Source organism: Oncorhynchus keta, unplaced genomic scaffold (assembly GCF_023373465.1).
Source record: "Oncorhynchus keta strain PuntledgeMale-10-30-2019 unplaced genomic scaffold, Oket_V2 Un_contig_21660_pilon_pilon, whole genome shotgun sequence".
NCBI classification, from domain to species: domain Eukaryota; kingdom Metazoa; phylum Chordata; class Actinopteri; order Salmoniformes; family Salmonidae; genus Oncorhynchus; species Oncorhynchus keta.
The window spans coordinates 112,501-130,014 of record NW_026282553.1 but is presented as its reverse complement, the minus strand read 5'-3'; the positions used below and the strand labels follow the sequence as shown (position 1 = coordinate 130,014).

The following is a 17,514-nucleotide window of genomic DNA, read 5'->3' as shown; positions in this document are numbered from 1 at the left end:
TATTAGCCAGCTACTGCATAACAGGAGTCTTTAAGCTTTTTAGGTAAGATTGGTGTGGTCAAAACACATGTTTAGTTTGATAAAATCGTATTTATTTATCAAGGAAGTCCCATTGAGGTCTCCCTTGTAACAGAGGTCAGTGTAACGGTTTAGTTGAACAATGTTTGGTGTAACAGAGTAATATGTACTGTATCTTCAGTGTAACAAAAACATTCAGTGGTCCATGTGTGAATTGAACCCACAACCTTGGTTTCATAAGCACCACACTCTAACATGCTGACCACACCGCTCGCGTTGCAAAATAAATGTAAACATACATGTTTTTCAATTATTGCACCCACACTGCTCGCATGAGCCAACGAGTGTCTGCGTTGCCAATCGCTAAAATAGAAGTCAGTTCTATTTGTTACGCTGAACGCTGGTTGCAAGTCCTGCCTCTCCCATCTCCTCATTGGTTTATAGAAGCAGATACCCACGTGCCATCTCCTCATTGGTTATACCCACGTGGGTGATTGAAAGATGAACTGAGTTCGGTCAGTCGTCATGCTAACTATGAAAGTTAGATGCCCATCGCCAAATAAAGTCCAAAGAAGAAAAAGCCTGGAAGGAGGAGAGATGACTAGAAACGATTCGGTTGACCGTTTATGTGTGGATGAATTGTTGGAGTAAATTTAGCTAGAAACAACATGCTAGCTAAATAGGACAAATTAGCTAGCTAATTACATGCTAGCTAGCTAAATTCGCCATAACTGTTTAATACTTTTCGACCTGTTAATATAATTGGTTCAGAGTTTGATTTGATATTTCAACCTCTGTGTTGTGATTGCGTTTGGTGTGGGGGGAAAATAATCTACTTGATGGCGCACGTGAGCCGCTGATTTGGGTGCGGTGTAACCATCTGAGCCAACTGGAAAACGACATGACTGTTGGACTAGATAGATATACCTTGATGGGCTAACTTTCCACGGAGGGTCCAACGTCTGCGGGTTTTAACTCCTCTCTTGTACTTGACTGATGAATTAAGGTCACTACTTAGTAAAGAACTCCCCTCACCTGGTTGTCTAGGTCTTCATTGAAAGCCCTCAGACACTAGGCACTCTGTGGAATGAGTTTGACACTCTTGGGCTAACTTGTTGCACTGGGTATGTTCTCAAACTAAATCAACCTTGCTCTTGAGTGACCAAAACAGCTCAAACACTTCTTATTGTTTTCAGATGGATTGTAAGTGTCTGTCAATGATAAATTACAAGCTATAGGATGACTGAGTGGCTTCTGTCACCAAGTAAACATTGATAGATTGGTCTTACGGTGTGCGTGCGCTTGCATCTGTGTGTGCACGCGGCTACATCGGGATCGCTGCAGGCGATTGGTACTGTTACTGTCAATGCAATACAATTCCACTGGTGCATCTGCAGAGATTGGGAGAACAGTGCACTACAACATCCGGAGGACACTCTGATCAACTCTGATCAGAGTAATTTAATTTGACATTGAGATTTTGTGTAGTTTATTTGACATCCCGTTTCAGACATTAAAGTATATGTTACAGTGCTTCCCCCCAAAAAAGATAATGTCACTAGTCCCCGAACAATGTATGTGTCGCCCACTGTCTTCATGCCTAATGGACTGCACTCCACCTTGGTGACATAAATTTGACGTGGTCTTCATTGGAGCGCAGCTCTCTCTGTTGGATCCTCTCATAGATGCCCACCACCATGTCTCTGGGGATGTCAGCTCCGTCATAGACACACACCACACACACCATGGGTTAGTCCCTCATAGATGCCCACACACATGTCACACACCATGGCTAGACACACACACACACCATGGGTTAGTCCCCTCATAGATGCCACACCATGTCATGTCAGCTCCCCTTCACACACCTACACACACACACACACACACCCTCATAGATGCCCACCATGGGTGTGGGTCCCATCCACCTCATAGATGTCCCCCTCACATGGGTCACCACACCATGTCTCTGGGGATGTCAAGCTCCTTCATCACACCTCCCACACACACACACACCATGGGTTGGGTCCCTGATGTACCATGTCTCTGGGACACACACACACACACACACACACACACCATGGGTTAGTCCCTCATAGATGCCCACCACCATGTCTCTGGGATGTCAGCTCCTTCCATCACACACACACCATGGTTAGTCACACCCACCACCATATCTCTGGGAATGTCAGCTCCCTCACACACACCTAGACACACACAAGTCCTCATAGATGTTCTAGAAACAGTGACAATGTTTGAAATTTAAACACACATGCAATCCCAAAATACAGAGATATCACAAAGGCACAATGACAGGAAGCTTCATCCACTACTGTAAACTACTGTAAACTACTGTAAACACTGCTGCTTCTACAACTACTACATGTGGGTTCTGTAAGCTACTGTAAACAACTAAACTACTGTAAGCTACAGCACCACAGCACATACATATACATGCATGAGGGCCATGACGCATTCAGTAGTCTTTCTGGTGTGTGTTTGTGTAGGTTAGCCATCCATCACTGTGCATGTTTATTGTTTGTATGTGTGTGTCTTATAAAGTGGAGCTTTGGAGATCAGAGAGTTGAATGGTGAATGATCTGTGTTCTGTGGTGGAAGAGCCATGCTGTGTGTACACTGACCCACTCCTCCTGTTCCAAGGCCAGGGAATGTCAGAGCCACAGGAGCCCCCTCCCACACAGGGCACAAACACACACACACACACACACACACACACACACACACACACACACACACACACACACACACACACACACACACACACACACACACACACACACACACACACACACACACCATGGGCTAGTCCCCCATAGATGCCCACCACCAGTCTCTGGGATGTCCTTCATCTATTAGACACACACACACACACACACACACCATGGGTTAGTCCCTGTAGATGCCCACCACCATGTCTCTGGGGGATGTCAGCTCCTCATCCACACCTAGACACACACACACACCATGGGTTAGTCCCCTCATAGATGCCCACCACCATGTCTCTGGGGATGTCAGCTCCTTCATCCACACTGACAGACACACACACCATGGGTTAGTCCCCTCATAGATGCCCACCACCATATCTCTGGGAATGTCAGCTCTCATCCACCTAGACACACAAAACACACACATGTGTTCTAGAGAACAGTGACAATGTTTGAGAGGCCCAAACACACGCATGCAATCCCAAATACACAGATATCCACAAGAGGCACAATGACAGAAGCCTGTAAACTACTGTAAACTATTTTAAGCTACTGTAAACTACTGTAAACTACTGTAAACTACTGTAAGCTACTGTAAACTATTGTAAGCTACTGTAAACGATATAAACTATTGTAAACTACTGTAAGCTTCTGTAAACAACTAAACTACTGTAAGCTACAGCACCACAGCACATACATATTACATGCATGTAGAAACAGCCCAGGCCATGACGCATTCAGTAGTCTTTCTATGGTGTGTTTGTGTGGGTTCGGCTTGTGGGTGTGTGTACATGCGTGATTTTGAGTCTGTGCATGTTTATTGTTTGTATGTGTGTATTCACCTCAGTGGAGCTTTGAGATCAGAGAGTTGAATGGTGAATGATCTGTGCTCTCCGTGGTGGAAGAGCCATGCTGTGTGTACACTGACCCTCCTCCTGTTCCAAGGCCAGGAATGTGTCAGAGCCAGGAGCCCCTCCCCACACACACACACACACACACACACACACACACACACACACACACACACACACACACACACACACACACACACACACACACACACACACACACACACCACACACCAAACACACACACACACACACACACACCACACACGCACACACACACACACACACACACACACACACACACACACACACACACACACACACACACACACACACACACACACACACACACACACACACACACACACACACACACCACGATGGGCACAGCGCACCAAACACACACACACTCAGTCCCTATCTTGAGCACAACCAAGCACACACACTCCAGTCCCTATCATAGAGCTACAACCAAGCACACACACTCAGTCCCTATCATAGAGCACAACCAAGCACACACTCATACTGTATCTCAGTAATGATCACAGAGCACAAACAAACACACTCATTCAAAGCACACCATCAAACACTCATCAACTCTCGATCAACTCTCCAACACACACACACAGGCACACACCACACATCACACACACACAGGCATGGACAACACCACACAACCCCCACACATACATCTCTATTAAAATAATGACAGAAGCAATGTTCCATTCATTCATGACAAAATAAACTCCTCTTGATGTTGTCACGTATACTCCCTCTCCAGCCTCCTAGGTCATCAGGCTGTGATTATCCTGCATACCTGTCACCATCGTCTCGCCGCACCTTGCGCCTCATGACACTCACCTGGACTACATCACCTCCTTTGATTATCTTCCCTACATCTGTGCTCCCCCGTGCGTTGTTTGTGGTTCGTGGTTTTGTTCAGTTTATTTATTAAAACACTTACTCCTGAAACTTGCTTCCCCGACTCAAGAGCACTCGTTACAGATGTTATTAAATATCCTGCGCCTGGGGAACATATGGACCTGGGGGAACATATCAACTGGGGACTGGGGGAACATATGAACTGGGGACTGGGGGAACATATCAACTGGGGACTGGGGGAACATATGAACTGGGGACTGGGGGGGGAACATATCAACTGGGGACTGGGGGAACATATGAACTGGGGACTGGGGACTGGGAACATATCAGCGCTGGGGACTGGGGGAACATATGAACTGGGGACTGGGGGAACATATCAACTGGGGACTGGGGGGAACATATGAACTGGGGACTGGGGGAAACATATGAACTGGGACTGGGGGAACATATCAACTGGGGACTGGGGGGAACATATGAACTGGGGACTGGGGGGAACATATCAACTGGGGACTGGGGGGAACATATCAACTGGGGACTGGGGGGAACATATCAACTGGGGATTGGGGGGGAACATATCAACTGGGGACTATCAGGGGGAAAACATATCAACTGGGGACTGGGGGGGACATATCAACTGGGGACTGGGGGAACATATCAACTGGGGACTGGGGGGGAACATATGAACTGGGGACTGGGGGGGAACATATCAACTGGGGACTGGGGGGAAACATATCAACTGGGGACTGGGGGGAACATATCAACTGGGGACTGGGGGGAACATATCAACTGGGGACCGGGGGAACATATCAACTGGGGACTGGGGGAACATATCAACTGGGAATTGGGGAACATATGAACTGGGGACTGGGGCGGAACATATCAGCTGGGGACTGGGGGAACATATCAACTGGGGACTGGGGGAACATATCAACTGGGGACTGGGGGGAAACATATCAGCTGGGGACTGGGAATATGAACTGGGGACTGGGGACTGGGGGGAACATATCAACTGGGGACTGGGGGGAACATATGAACTGGGGACTGGGGGAACATATCAACTGGGGACTGGGGGGAACATATCAACTGGGGACTGGGGGAACATATCAACTGGGGATTGGGGGGGGAACATATGAACTGGGGACTGGGGGAACATATGGGGACTGGGGACTGGGGGAACATATGAACTGGGGACTGGGGAACATATGAACTGGGGACTGGGGGAACATATGAACTGGGAGGAACATATCAACTGGGGACTGGGGGGAACATATGAACTGGGGACTGGGGGAACATATCAACTGGGGACTGGGGGAACATATGGGGAAACTGGGGACTGGGGGGAACATATGAGCTGGGGACTGGGGGAACATATCAGGGGACTGGGGACTATGGGGGGAACATATCAGCTGGGGACTGGGGGAACATATGAACTGGGGACTGGGGGAACATATGAACTGGGGACTGAACTGGGGGGGGCGGAACATATCAACTGGGGACTGGGGGGAACATATGAACTGGGGACTGGGGGAAACATATCAGCTGGGGACTGGGGGGAACATATCATGAACTGGGACTGGGGGAACATATCAACTGGGGACTGGGGGAACATATGAACTGGGGACTGGGGACTGGGGGGAACATATGAACTGGGGACTGGGGGGGAACATATGAACTGGGGACTGGGGGGAACATATGAACTGGGGACTGGGGGGAACATATGAACTGGGGACTGGGGGGGAACATATCAACTGGGGACTGGGGGGGAACATATCAACTGGGGACTGGGGGGAACATATCAACTGGGGACTGGGGGAACATATGAACTGGGGGGAACATATGAACTGGGGACTGGGGGAACATATGAACTGGGGACTGGGGGAACTGTGGAGGGGAACATATCAACTGGGGACTGGGGGAACATATGAACTGGGGACTGGGGGGGAACATATGAACTGGAGGGGGGAACATATGAACTGGGGACTGGGGGAATATGAACTGGGGACTGGGGGAACATATCAACTGGGGACTGGGGGAACATATGAACTGGGGACTGGGGAACATATGGGACTGGGGAGGAACATATGAACTGGGGACTGGGGGAACATATCAACTGGGGACTGGGGGAACATATGAACTGGGGACTGGGGGGAACATATGAACTGGGGACTGGGGGAACATATCAACTGGGGACTGGGGGAACATATCAATATCAACTGGGGACTGGGGGAACATATCAACTGGGGACTGGGGGAACATATCAACTGGGGACTGGGGGAACATATGAACTGGGGACTGGGGGGGGAACATATGAACTGGGGACTGGGGGAACATATCAACTGGGGACTGGGGGAACATATCAACTGGGGACTGGGGGAAACATATCAACTGGGGACTGGGGGAACATATCAACTGGGGACTGGGGGAACATATCAACTGGGGACTGGGGGAACATATCAACTGGGGACTGGGGGAACATATCAACTGGGGACTGGGGGGAACATATCAACTGGGGACTGGGGGAACATATCAACTGGGGACTGGGGGAACATATGAACTGGGGACTGGGGGAACATATCAACTGGGGACTGGGGGAACATATCAACTGGGGACTGGGGGGAACATATCAACTGGGGACTGGGGGGAACATATCAACTGGGGACTGGGGGAACATATCAACTGGGGACTGGGGGGAACATATCAACTGGGGACTGGGGGGAACATATCAACTGGGGACAACATATCAACTGGGGACTGGGGGAACATATGAACTGGGGACTGGGGGAACATATCAACTGGGGACTGGGGGAACATATCAACTGGGGACTGGGGGGAACATATCAACTGGGGACTGGGGGAACATATCAACTGGGGACTGGGGGAACATATCAACTGGGGACTGGGGGAACATATCAACTGGGGACTGGGGGGAACATATCAACTGGGGACTGGGGGAACATATCAACTGGGGACTGGGGGAACATATCAACTGGGGACTGGGGGGAACATATCAACTGGGGACTGGGGGGAACATATCAACTGGGGACTGGGGGGGAACATATCAACTGGGGACTGGGGGGAACATATCAACTGGGGACTGGGGGGAACATATCAACTGGGGACTGGGGGAACATATCAACTGGGGACTGGGGGAAACATATCAACTGGGGACTGGGGGAACATATCAACTGGGGACTGGGGGAACATACTCAACTGGGGACTGGGGGAACATATGAACTGGGGACTGGGGGAACATATCAACTGGGGACTGGGGGAACATATCAACTGGGGACTGGGGGGAACACATATCAACTGGAGACTGGGGGGAACATATGAACTGGGGACTGGGGGGAACATATCATATCAACATGGGGACTGGGGGAACATATCAACTGGGGACTGGGGGGGGGAACATATCAACTGGGGACTGGGGACTATCAACTGGGGGGGAACATATCAACTGGGGACTGGGGGAAACATATCAACTGGGGACTGGGGGAACATATCAACTGGGGACTGGGGGAACATATCAACTGGGGACTGGGGGAACATATCAACTGGGGACTGGGGGAACATATCAACTGGGGACTGGGGGGAACATATCAACTGGGGACTGGGGGGAACATATCAACTGGGGACTGGGGGAACATATCAACTGGGGACTGGGGGAACATATCAACTGGGGACTGGGGGAACATATCAACTGGGGACTGGGGGGAACATATCAACTGGAGACTGGGGGGAACATATCAACTGGGGACTGGGGGAACATATCAACTAGAGACTGGGGGGGGGAACATATGAACTGGGGACTGGGGAACATATCAACTGGGGACTGGGGGAACATATGAACTGGGGACTGGGGGAACATATCAACTGGGACTGGGGGAACATATCAACTGGGGACTGGGGACTGGGGGGGGACATATCAACTGGGACTGGGGGGAACATATGAACTGGGGACTGGGGGGACATATCAACTGGGGACTGGGGGGAACATATGAACTGGGGACTGGGGAACATATCAACTGGGGACTGGGGGGAACATATCAACTGGGGACTGGGGGAACATATCAACTGGGGACTGGGGGAACATATCAACTGGGGACTGGGGGGAACAACTGGGGACTGGGGGAACATATGAACTGGGACTATCAACTGGGACTGGGGGGGAACATATCAACTGGGGACTGGGGGAACATATCAACTGGGGAACATGGGGGAAACATATCAACTGGGGACTGGGGGAACATATCAACTGGGGACTGGGGAACATATCAACTGGGGACTGGGGGAACATATCAACTGGGGACTGGGGGAACATATCAACTGGGGACTGGGGGAACATATCAACTGGGGACTGGGGGAACATATCAACTGGGGACTGGGGGAACATATCAACTGGGGACTGGGGGAACATATCAACTGGGTACTGGGGGAACATATCAACTGGGGACTGGGAAGAACATACTGTATAATTTGGCTGTGAGGCTTCCCTCTAGATATACCCCATTATAGCCAGGGTGGTTCACTGAGGAGCCAATGAGGCTGCTTGGTCGGGAATAATTTTGGCAAATGGAGACACTCGTCAGGGCAATGACACAGATGCACTCTTGGATATGCTGAGCATCACTCCACATTATGGAGTCAGCACAGTGGGAGGAAGAGGAGCAGGGTGTGTGTGTGGGGGGGTGAGAGAGATTGAGAGAGAGAGAGAGAGAGAGAGAGAGAGAGAGAGAGAGAGAGAGAGAGAGAGAGAGAGAGAGAGAGAGAGAGAGAGAGAGAGAGAGAGAGAGGGAGAGAGAGGGAGAGAGGGAGAGAGATAGGGAGGTAAAGGGAGGGAGGGAGGGAGAGTTCTGCTTACTGTGTTTTCACCTGATTTATCGTATTTTATGTATTCTCTCCATGTGTCCCTGAACAAATTCAGGTAGTACATCTGACTCGGCAACAACCACATACTAAAGCCATCCGGGACCAGCATGGACCACCCCTAGCTAGGCTCTCTGATCCAGGACCAGCATGGCCCACCCCTCTGATCCAGGACCAGCATGGCCCACCCCTAGCTAGGCTCTCTGATCCAGGACCAGCATGGCCCACCCCTAGCTAGGCTCTCTGATCCATAACCAGCATGGACCACCTCTAGCTAGGCTCTCTGATCCAGGACCAGCATGGACCACCCCTAGCTAGGCTCTCTGGTCCAGGACCAGCATGGACCACCCCTAGCTAGGCTCTCTGATCCAGGACCAGCATGGCCCACCCCTAGCTAGGCTCTCTGATCCAGGACCAGCATGGACCACCCCTAGCTAGGCTCTCTGATCCAGGACCAGCATGGCCCACCTCCAGCTAGGCTCTCTGATCCAGGACCAGCATGGACCACCCCTAGCTAGGCTCTCTGATCCAGGACCAGCATGGCCCACCTCTAGCTAGGCCCTTTGATCCAGGACCAGCATGGACCACCCCTAGCTAGGCTCTTTGATCCAGAACCAGCATGGACCACCCCTGTGCTAGGCCCTTTGATCCAGAACCAGCATGGACCACCCCTGTGCTAGGCCCTTTGATCCAGAACCAGCATGGACCACCCCTGTGCTAGGCCCTTTGATCCAGAACCAGCATGGACCACCCCTGTGCTAGGCCCTTTGATCCAGAACCAGCATGGACCACCCCTGTGCTAGGCTCTTTGGTCCAGAACCAGCATGGACCACCCCTGTGTTATGCTCTTTGATCCAGAACCAGCATGGACCACCCCTGTGCTAGGCCCTTTGATCCAGAACCAGCATGGACCACCCCTGTGCTAGGCTCTTTGGTCCAGAACCAGCATGGACCACCCCTGTGCTAGGCTCTTTGATCCAGGACCAGCATGGCCCACCTCTAGCAAGGCTTTCTGATCCAGGACCAGCATGGCCCACCTCTAGCTAGGCTCTTTGATCCAGGACCAGCATGGCCCACCTCTAGCAAGGCTTTCTGATCCAGGACCAGCATGGCCCACCTCTAGCTAGGCTCTTTGATCCAGGACCAGCATGGCCCACCTCTAGCTAGGCTTTCTGATCCAGAACCAGCATGGCCCACCTCTAGCTAGGCTTTCTGATCCAGGACCAGCATGGCCCACCTCTAGCTAGGCCCTTTGATCCAGAACCAGCATGGACCACCCCTAGCTAGGCTCTTTGATCCAGAACCAGCATGGCCCACCTCTAGCTAGGCCCTTTGATCCAGAACCAGCATGGACCACCCCTAGCTAGGCCCTTTGATCCAGAACCAGCATGGACCACCTCTATCTAGGCTCTTTGATCCATAACCAGCATGGACCACCTCCAGCTAGGCCCTTTGATCCAGAACCAGCATGGACCACCCTGTGCTAGGCCCTTTGATCCAGAACCAGCATGGACCACCCCTGTGCTAGGCCCTTTGATCCAGGACCAGCATGGATCACCCGTAGCTAGGCTCTCTGATCCAGGACCAGCATGGCCCACCTCTAGCTAGGCTCTTTGATCCAGGACCAGCATGGCCCACCTCTAGCAAGGCTTGCTGATCCAGGACCAGCATGGCCCACCTCTAGCTAGGCTTTCTGATCCAGGACCAGCATGGACCACCCCTAGCTAGGCTCTCTGATCCAGGACCAGCATGGTCCACCCCTAGCTAGGCTTTCTGATCCAGGACCAGCATGGACCACCCCTAGCTAGGCTCTCTGATCCAGGACCAGCATGGCCCACCTCTAGCTAGGCTCTCTGATCCAGGACCAGCATGGACCACCCCTAGCTAGGCTCTCTGATCCAGGACCAGCATGGCCCACCTCTAGCTAGGCTCTTTGATCCAGGACCAGCATGGCCCACCTTTTTCTGATCCAGGACCAGCATGGCCCACCTCTAGCAAGCCTCTCCAGGACCAGCATGGCCCACCTCTTTGATCCAGGACCAGCATGGACCACCCCTGTGCTAGGCTCTTTGATCCATAACTAGCATGGACCACCTCTAGCTAGGCTCTTTGATCCAGGACCAGCATGGACCACCCCTGTGCTAGGCTCTTTGATCCATAACTAGCATGGCCCACCTCTAGCTAGGCTCTTTGATCCATAACTAGCATGGACCACCCCTGTGCTAGGCCCTTTGATCCATAACTAGCATGGACCACCTCTAGCTAGGCTCTTTGATCCAGGACCAGCATAGACCACCCCTGTGCTAGGCTCTTTGATCCAGGACCAGCATGGACCATGTGCTAGGGCCTTTGGTCCGTACTCTAAAGAGACTTCACTACAGTACAATTAGATAGATTAACAGTAAGACATGTATACTGTATATGGAGACGTTTCTAGAATACAATGTAAGTCATTAAACTAATTATATGTGCAACAGCGGTACTACTAAATACATCAAGAGTTATACTAATTATGTGAACACTGTCATATTTTGATACATCAAAAGTAAGACATTTATATATATATATGGAATGGTTTCTAGGATACAATACAAGTCATTATACTAATTATATTCAGTGTCTACATATCAGGTTAGACATTGCAGAATGTTTTTGACATTTCTGGTCCAGTGTAATTGAGTAAGTGAGCGCTCCTCTGTTATTCATTAATTAACATCCGATTCAATCTCTTAACTGTGTTCTTCCAACTACTCAATTAGCTTAAAATATAGAGTGAGAGAGGGGAAGGAGGAGGGAGGAGACAGGGGAGATTGGGAAAGATACAGTAAGAGAGAGAGGGCTGAAAGATAGAAAGAGAGAGAAAGGGAACGAGAAAGAGACAGTCAGAGAGTGAAAGAGAGAGAGAGAGAGAGAGAGAGAGAGAGAGAGAGAGAGAGAGAGAGAGAGAGAGAGAGAGAGGAAGAAAGCCAAGCATCGTGGCAATTGATTTTCCAACTTCATTTAATTGTGAGGCGCCGTCCAGATGAATCCATTAAAGTTGTACCATATTGATCCCACAGTCCTGATGGATCCTTCCCTGGCAGAGGAAAACTATGATGCAGCTCTATATTACCAACGACACAAGGCCTGCATCGCAAATGGCACCCTATTCCTTATATAGTGCACTACTTTTGACCAGGACCCACAAGGAATAGGGTGCCATGGGCCCTGGTTAGGAATAGGGTGCCATGGCCCTGGTTAGGGGAATAGGGTGCCATGGGCCCTGGTTAGGAATAGGGTGCCTTGGGCCCTGGTTAGGGAATAGGGTGCCATGGGCCCTGGTTAGGAATAGGGTGCCTTGGGCCCTGGTTAGGGAATAGGGTGCCATGGGCCCTAGTTAGGGAATAGGGTGCCATGGGCCCTGGTTAGGGAATAGGGTGCCTTGGGCCCTGGTTAGGGAATAGGGTGCCATGGCCCTGGTTAGGGAATAGGGTGCCTTGGGCCCTGGTCAAAGGTAGTGCATTATGTAGAGAACAGGGTGCCATTTGGGACGCAGATGATTTGAATTAGAGTAAGCTAACTGTTAGGGAAAATGGATTGGGACTTTAGCCGTCTTCTCTTGTTACACGGATATTTGAAACGCAGACAGATCATTGCGGCGACATGATAGGTTGAATATCCTGTCACTGTAGATTCAAGATTTAGTGGCCTCTGTGAAAGGCTACACTATGTAGACGCTAAATGCACTTAGGGTGTTATAGGGTGTTAGTAGTAACTAACTAACTAGTAACAAATTAACAAATGAACTAGTAAATAAATAACTAGTAAAAAACTAGCTGGTAACTAACTAACTACTAACTAACTAGTAACTAACTAACTAGTATAAAGTAGGTAGTAAATAACTATTACTTACCCTGTTCCCCTCCCCTATTCCCATCCTCCCCTCCTTCTCATCTACCACTCCAACACACTCTACTAAAATATTGCCTCACCTCGGAGGTTGCGTATGAAGTCCTCCAGCATCATCTTGCGGTCAGGCTTGATGTTGGGTGAGTACATGTCTGTGTTGAGGAGGAACTCCCTAGAATATACAGATAAGATGAAGTCCCTACTCCCTAGAATATACAGATAAGATGAAGTCCCTACTCCCTAGAATATACAGATAAGATGAAGTCCCTACTCCCTAGAATATACAGATAAGATGAAGTCCCTACTCCTAGAATATACAGATAAGATGAAGTCCCTACTCCCTAGAATATACAGATAAGATGAAGTCCCTACTCCCTAGAATATACAGATAAGATGAAGTCCCTACAGATAAGATGAAGTCCCTACCCTAGAATATACAGATAAGATGAAGTCCCTACTCTCTAGAATAATATACAGATAAGATGAAGTCCCTACTCCTAGAATATACAGATAGATGAAGTCCCTACTCTCTAAGAATATACAGATAAGATGAAGTCCCTACTCTCTAGAATATACAGATAAGATGAAGTCCCTACTCCCTAGAATATACAGATAAGATGAAGTCCCTACTCCCTAGAATATACAGATAAGATGAAGTCCCTACTCTCTAGAATATACAGATAAGATGAAGTCCCTACTCTCTAGAATATACAGATAAGATGAAGTCCCTACTCCCTAGAATATACAGATAAGATGAAGTCCCTACTCCCTAGAATATACAGATAAGATGAAGTCCCTACTCCCTAGAATATACAGATAAGATGAAGTCCCTACTCCCTAGAATATACAGATAAGATGAAGTCCCTACTCCCTAGAATATACAGATAAGATGAAGTCCCTACTCCCTAGAATATACAGATAAGATGAAGTCCCTACTCCCTAGAATATACAGATAAGATGAAGTCCCTAGAATATACCCTACTCCCTAGAATATACAGATAAGATGAAGTCCCTACTAGAATATACAGATAAGATGAAGTCCCTAGAATATACAGATAAGATGAAGTCCCTACTCCCTAGAATATACAGATAAGATGAAGTCCCTACTCCCTAGAATATACAGATAAGATGAAGTCCCTACTCCCTAGAATATACAGATAAGATGAAGTCCCTACTCCTAGAATATACAGATAAGATGAAGTCCCTACTCCTAGAATATACAGATAAGATGAAGTCCCTACTCCCAGATAAGATGAAGTCCCTACTCCCTAGAATATACAGATAAGATGAAGTCCCTACTCCCTAGAATATACAGATAAGATGAAGTCCCTACTCTCTAGAATATACAGATAAGATGAAGTCCCTACTCCCTAGAATATACAGATAAGATGAAGTCCCTCCCTACTCCCTAGAATATACAGATAAGATGAAGTCCCCCTACTCCTAGAATATACAGATAAGATGAAGTCCCTACTCCCTAGAATATACAGATAAGATGAAGTCCCTACTCCCTAGAATATACAGATAAGATGAAGTCCCTACTCCCTAGAATATACAGATAAGATGAAGTCCCTACTCCCTAGAATATACAGATAAGATGAAGTCCCTACTCCCTAGAATATACAGATAAGATGAAGTCCCTACTCCAGATAAGATGAAGTCCCTAGAATATACAGATAAGATGAAGTCCCTACTCCCTAGAATATACAGATAAGATGAAGTCCCTACTCCCTAGAATATACAGATAAGATGAAGTCCCTAGAATAAGATAAGATGAAGTCCCTACTCCCTAGAATATACAGATAAGATGAAGTCCCTACTCCCTAGAATATACAGATAAGATGAAGTCCCTACTCCTAGAATATACAGATAAGAATATAGAATATACAGATAAGATGAAGTCCCTACTCCCTATAAGTGCACCGTACTCCCTAGACAGATAGAAATCCCTATCCCTAGCCTGGGCACCCTCTGCAGAATAAAGATGACACAGGGCTGATGGAGAATCCCAGAGAACACCCTGAGATCTGAGAGGAGGCACGGATAGATGAGAGCCCTAAATACAGAACTGGCCAAGCAGCTCACGCACCAAACAACCCTAGTCAAATCAATAACTGGCAGAGACACTTTTGTCAGCAGTTGTCACAAAGTGCTGTAACTAGTACAGTAGTGTGTGTGTGTGTGTGTGTGTGTGTGAAATGTGTGTGTCTGTGTAAAGATGACACAGGGCTGATGTGTCCCAGTGAACACCCTGTGATCTGTGAGTGTGTGTGTGTGTGTGTGTGTGTGTGTGTGTGTGTGTGTGTGTGTGTGTGTGTGTGTGTGTGTGTGTGTGTGTGTGTGTGTGTGTGTGTGTGTGTGTGTGTGTGTGTGTGTGTGTGTGTGTGTGTGTGTGTGTGTGTGTGTGTGTGTGTGTGTGTGTGTGTGTGTGTGTGTGTGTGTGTCTATGCTAGGGCAGCCAGTCTATCTGCTTGGGGGCGTTGTGAGAGGATGAAACATATGGGCTTGTCCATGTTAGAACAGATAGCAGCCTATGTCCATAGAGTAAAGAGGTTGATTTAGAATCCTCTACAGTGAAAACCAGAGCTCTCCAGACACTACCATTTACATGACATTATGGGAAAAAACTGGTTGAATCAATGTTGTTTCCACATAATTTCAACCAGAAGAAAATTTGATGTGAGATGACGTTGAATCAACAAAACTGATTGTATTTGCAAAAAGTCCTTTTTTTCATCAAACTTTGAACCTAAATCCAATGACAGGATGACATGTTTTGTTGATTTCCTGTTTAATTCACTTTAGTTGACAACTCAATCAAATGTAAATTAAAACTAGAAGTTGAACTGAGGTCTGTGCCCAGTGGGGCGACTGCATTGCAAGCTACAGTGTGTCACAATGCAGACATACTCTCTCAGTGATAATGGTGTACTGTATTCATCATACCGTGCATACCAAATGGAACACTTTTCCTAACATAGGGGCCCTACTTTGAGGGCCCTGGTCAAAATGTGTGCACTAAATAGGGAACAGTGTGCTATTAAATAGGGAACAGGGTGCTATTCAGGACACTACCATATTGTCACGCTATGCTCTCCTCTGCATTGGCAACCAATTCAAATCTTTTATGGAATACATTTATTTACTGTAGTATTGGGTGAGATTCCACAGGGGAGCTTCCTTTGTTAATTAATCAATCTATTATTTCAACGGGTGTGTGTGTGTGACACCCCATAGGGCCTCTACTGGAGCGTAAAGTGTAATTCCATATTAATTCTGGTTATGGTTTCCAGGTAGGCTGGTTTGGCCTTCCTCCGGAGTCAGGTGACCACTGAGCTGCATGATTGGAATCTACGTCTCAGTGGGCTAGGAATACACACAGGTAGTGGACTAGCTATGTAAGGAATAGAGTTGCCATTTGGGACACAGCCGTGTCCTCAGTTTGGGGGTTCATCCCCACTGATTCTGCATCATCTAATAGAGACTAGACTTTTTACCTGAAAAAGACCTTATCTTAAGCCACATACTCTATGGTTTGCAGTTGTACCATCGAGACTGGGCTTAGACTTTAAGGAAGGTTTTGCAGCCAATCAATAGCTTTTTCTTCTTAATAATAAAGTCTCAGTTCTATACATTTCTCTTTACTATTCTACCAGAAAGAGTGAAATAGCAGATAGCCCTAGAAAGAGAAACCCTATATTCCCTCCCCTTACTCTATTTCAGTGAAGGGAATCTCATGTGTGTGTGTGTGTGTGTCTCTCTCTCTCTCTCTGGCCTCAGAAACTGCCAGAGTTGGGTTCATTATTAGCTGACACACACCAAGCTACAGAAGCTGCCAGGTGTTTATTTTCTCCTGACTTGTGTTTCCTCACACATTCTCTCCCTCCCTTTCCTCCCTCTCGCTCTCATTTCCCTGCCACCTGCCTTTCCTTCTGTTTACAGTCATCCTTTACCTCTTCCTCTATCCGTCTCTCTCGTTCATTCTTTAAGCCTCTCGCTATCCCCTCACTCTCTTTGAAGTCTGTCTCCTCCCTCCCCGTCATCTTTCTCTCTGTCTCAGACTCTTGCCTCTCGTTCTCTATCCTTTTCTCCCCCCTCTCTTTTTCTATTCCTCACTCTCTCCATCTCTGTTTGGAGGAGCAGGGAGGCAGGCGGAGACCAGAGAGATGTGTTTATGCAACAGTGGATATTTATAAACCTCTCCTCCTTCCTTCCCTCCCTCGCTCTTTATTTCGCCCCTCTCTGTGCAGCACGCACTCTGCGCCAATCGTACCCAAAACAAAATG

The 17,514-nt window shown here is 48.4% G+C and overlaps 1 pseudogene; it reads right to left on the bottom strand.

The window, feature by feature from the left end:
* Window positions 1–2,925: 2,925 nt before the first annotated feature.
* LOC118379458 (IQ motif and SEC7 domain-containing protein 3-like) overlaps window positions 2,926–17,514 on the bottom strand; it is a 58,552-nt pseudogene continuing 43,963 nt past the window's right edge.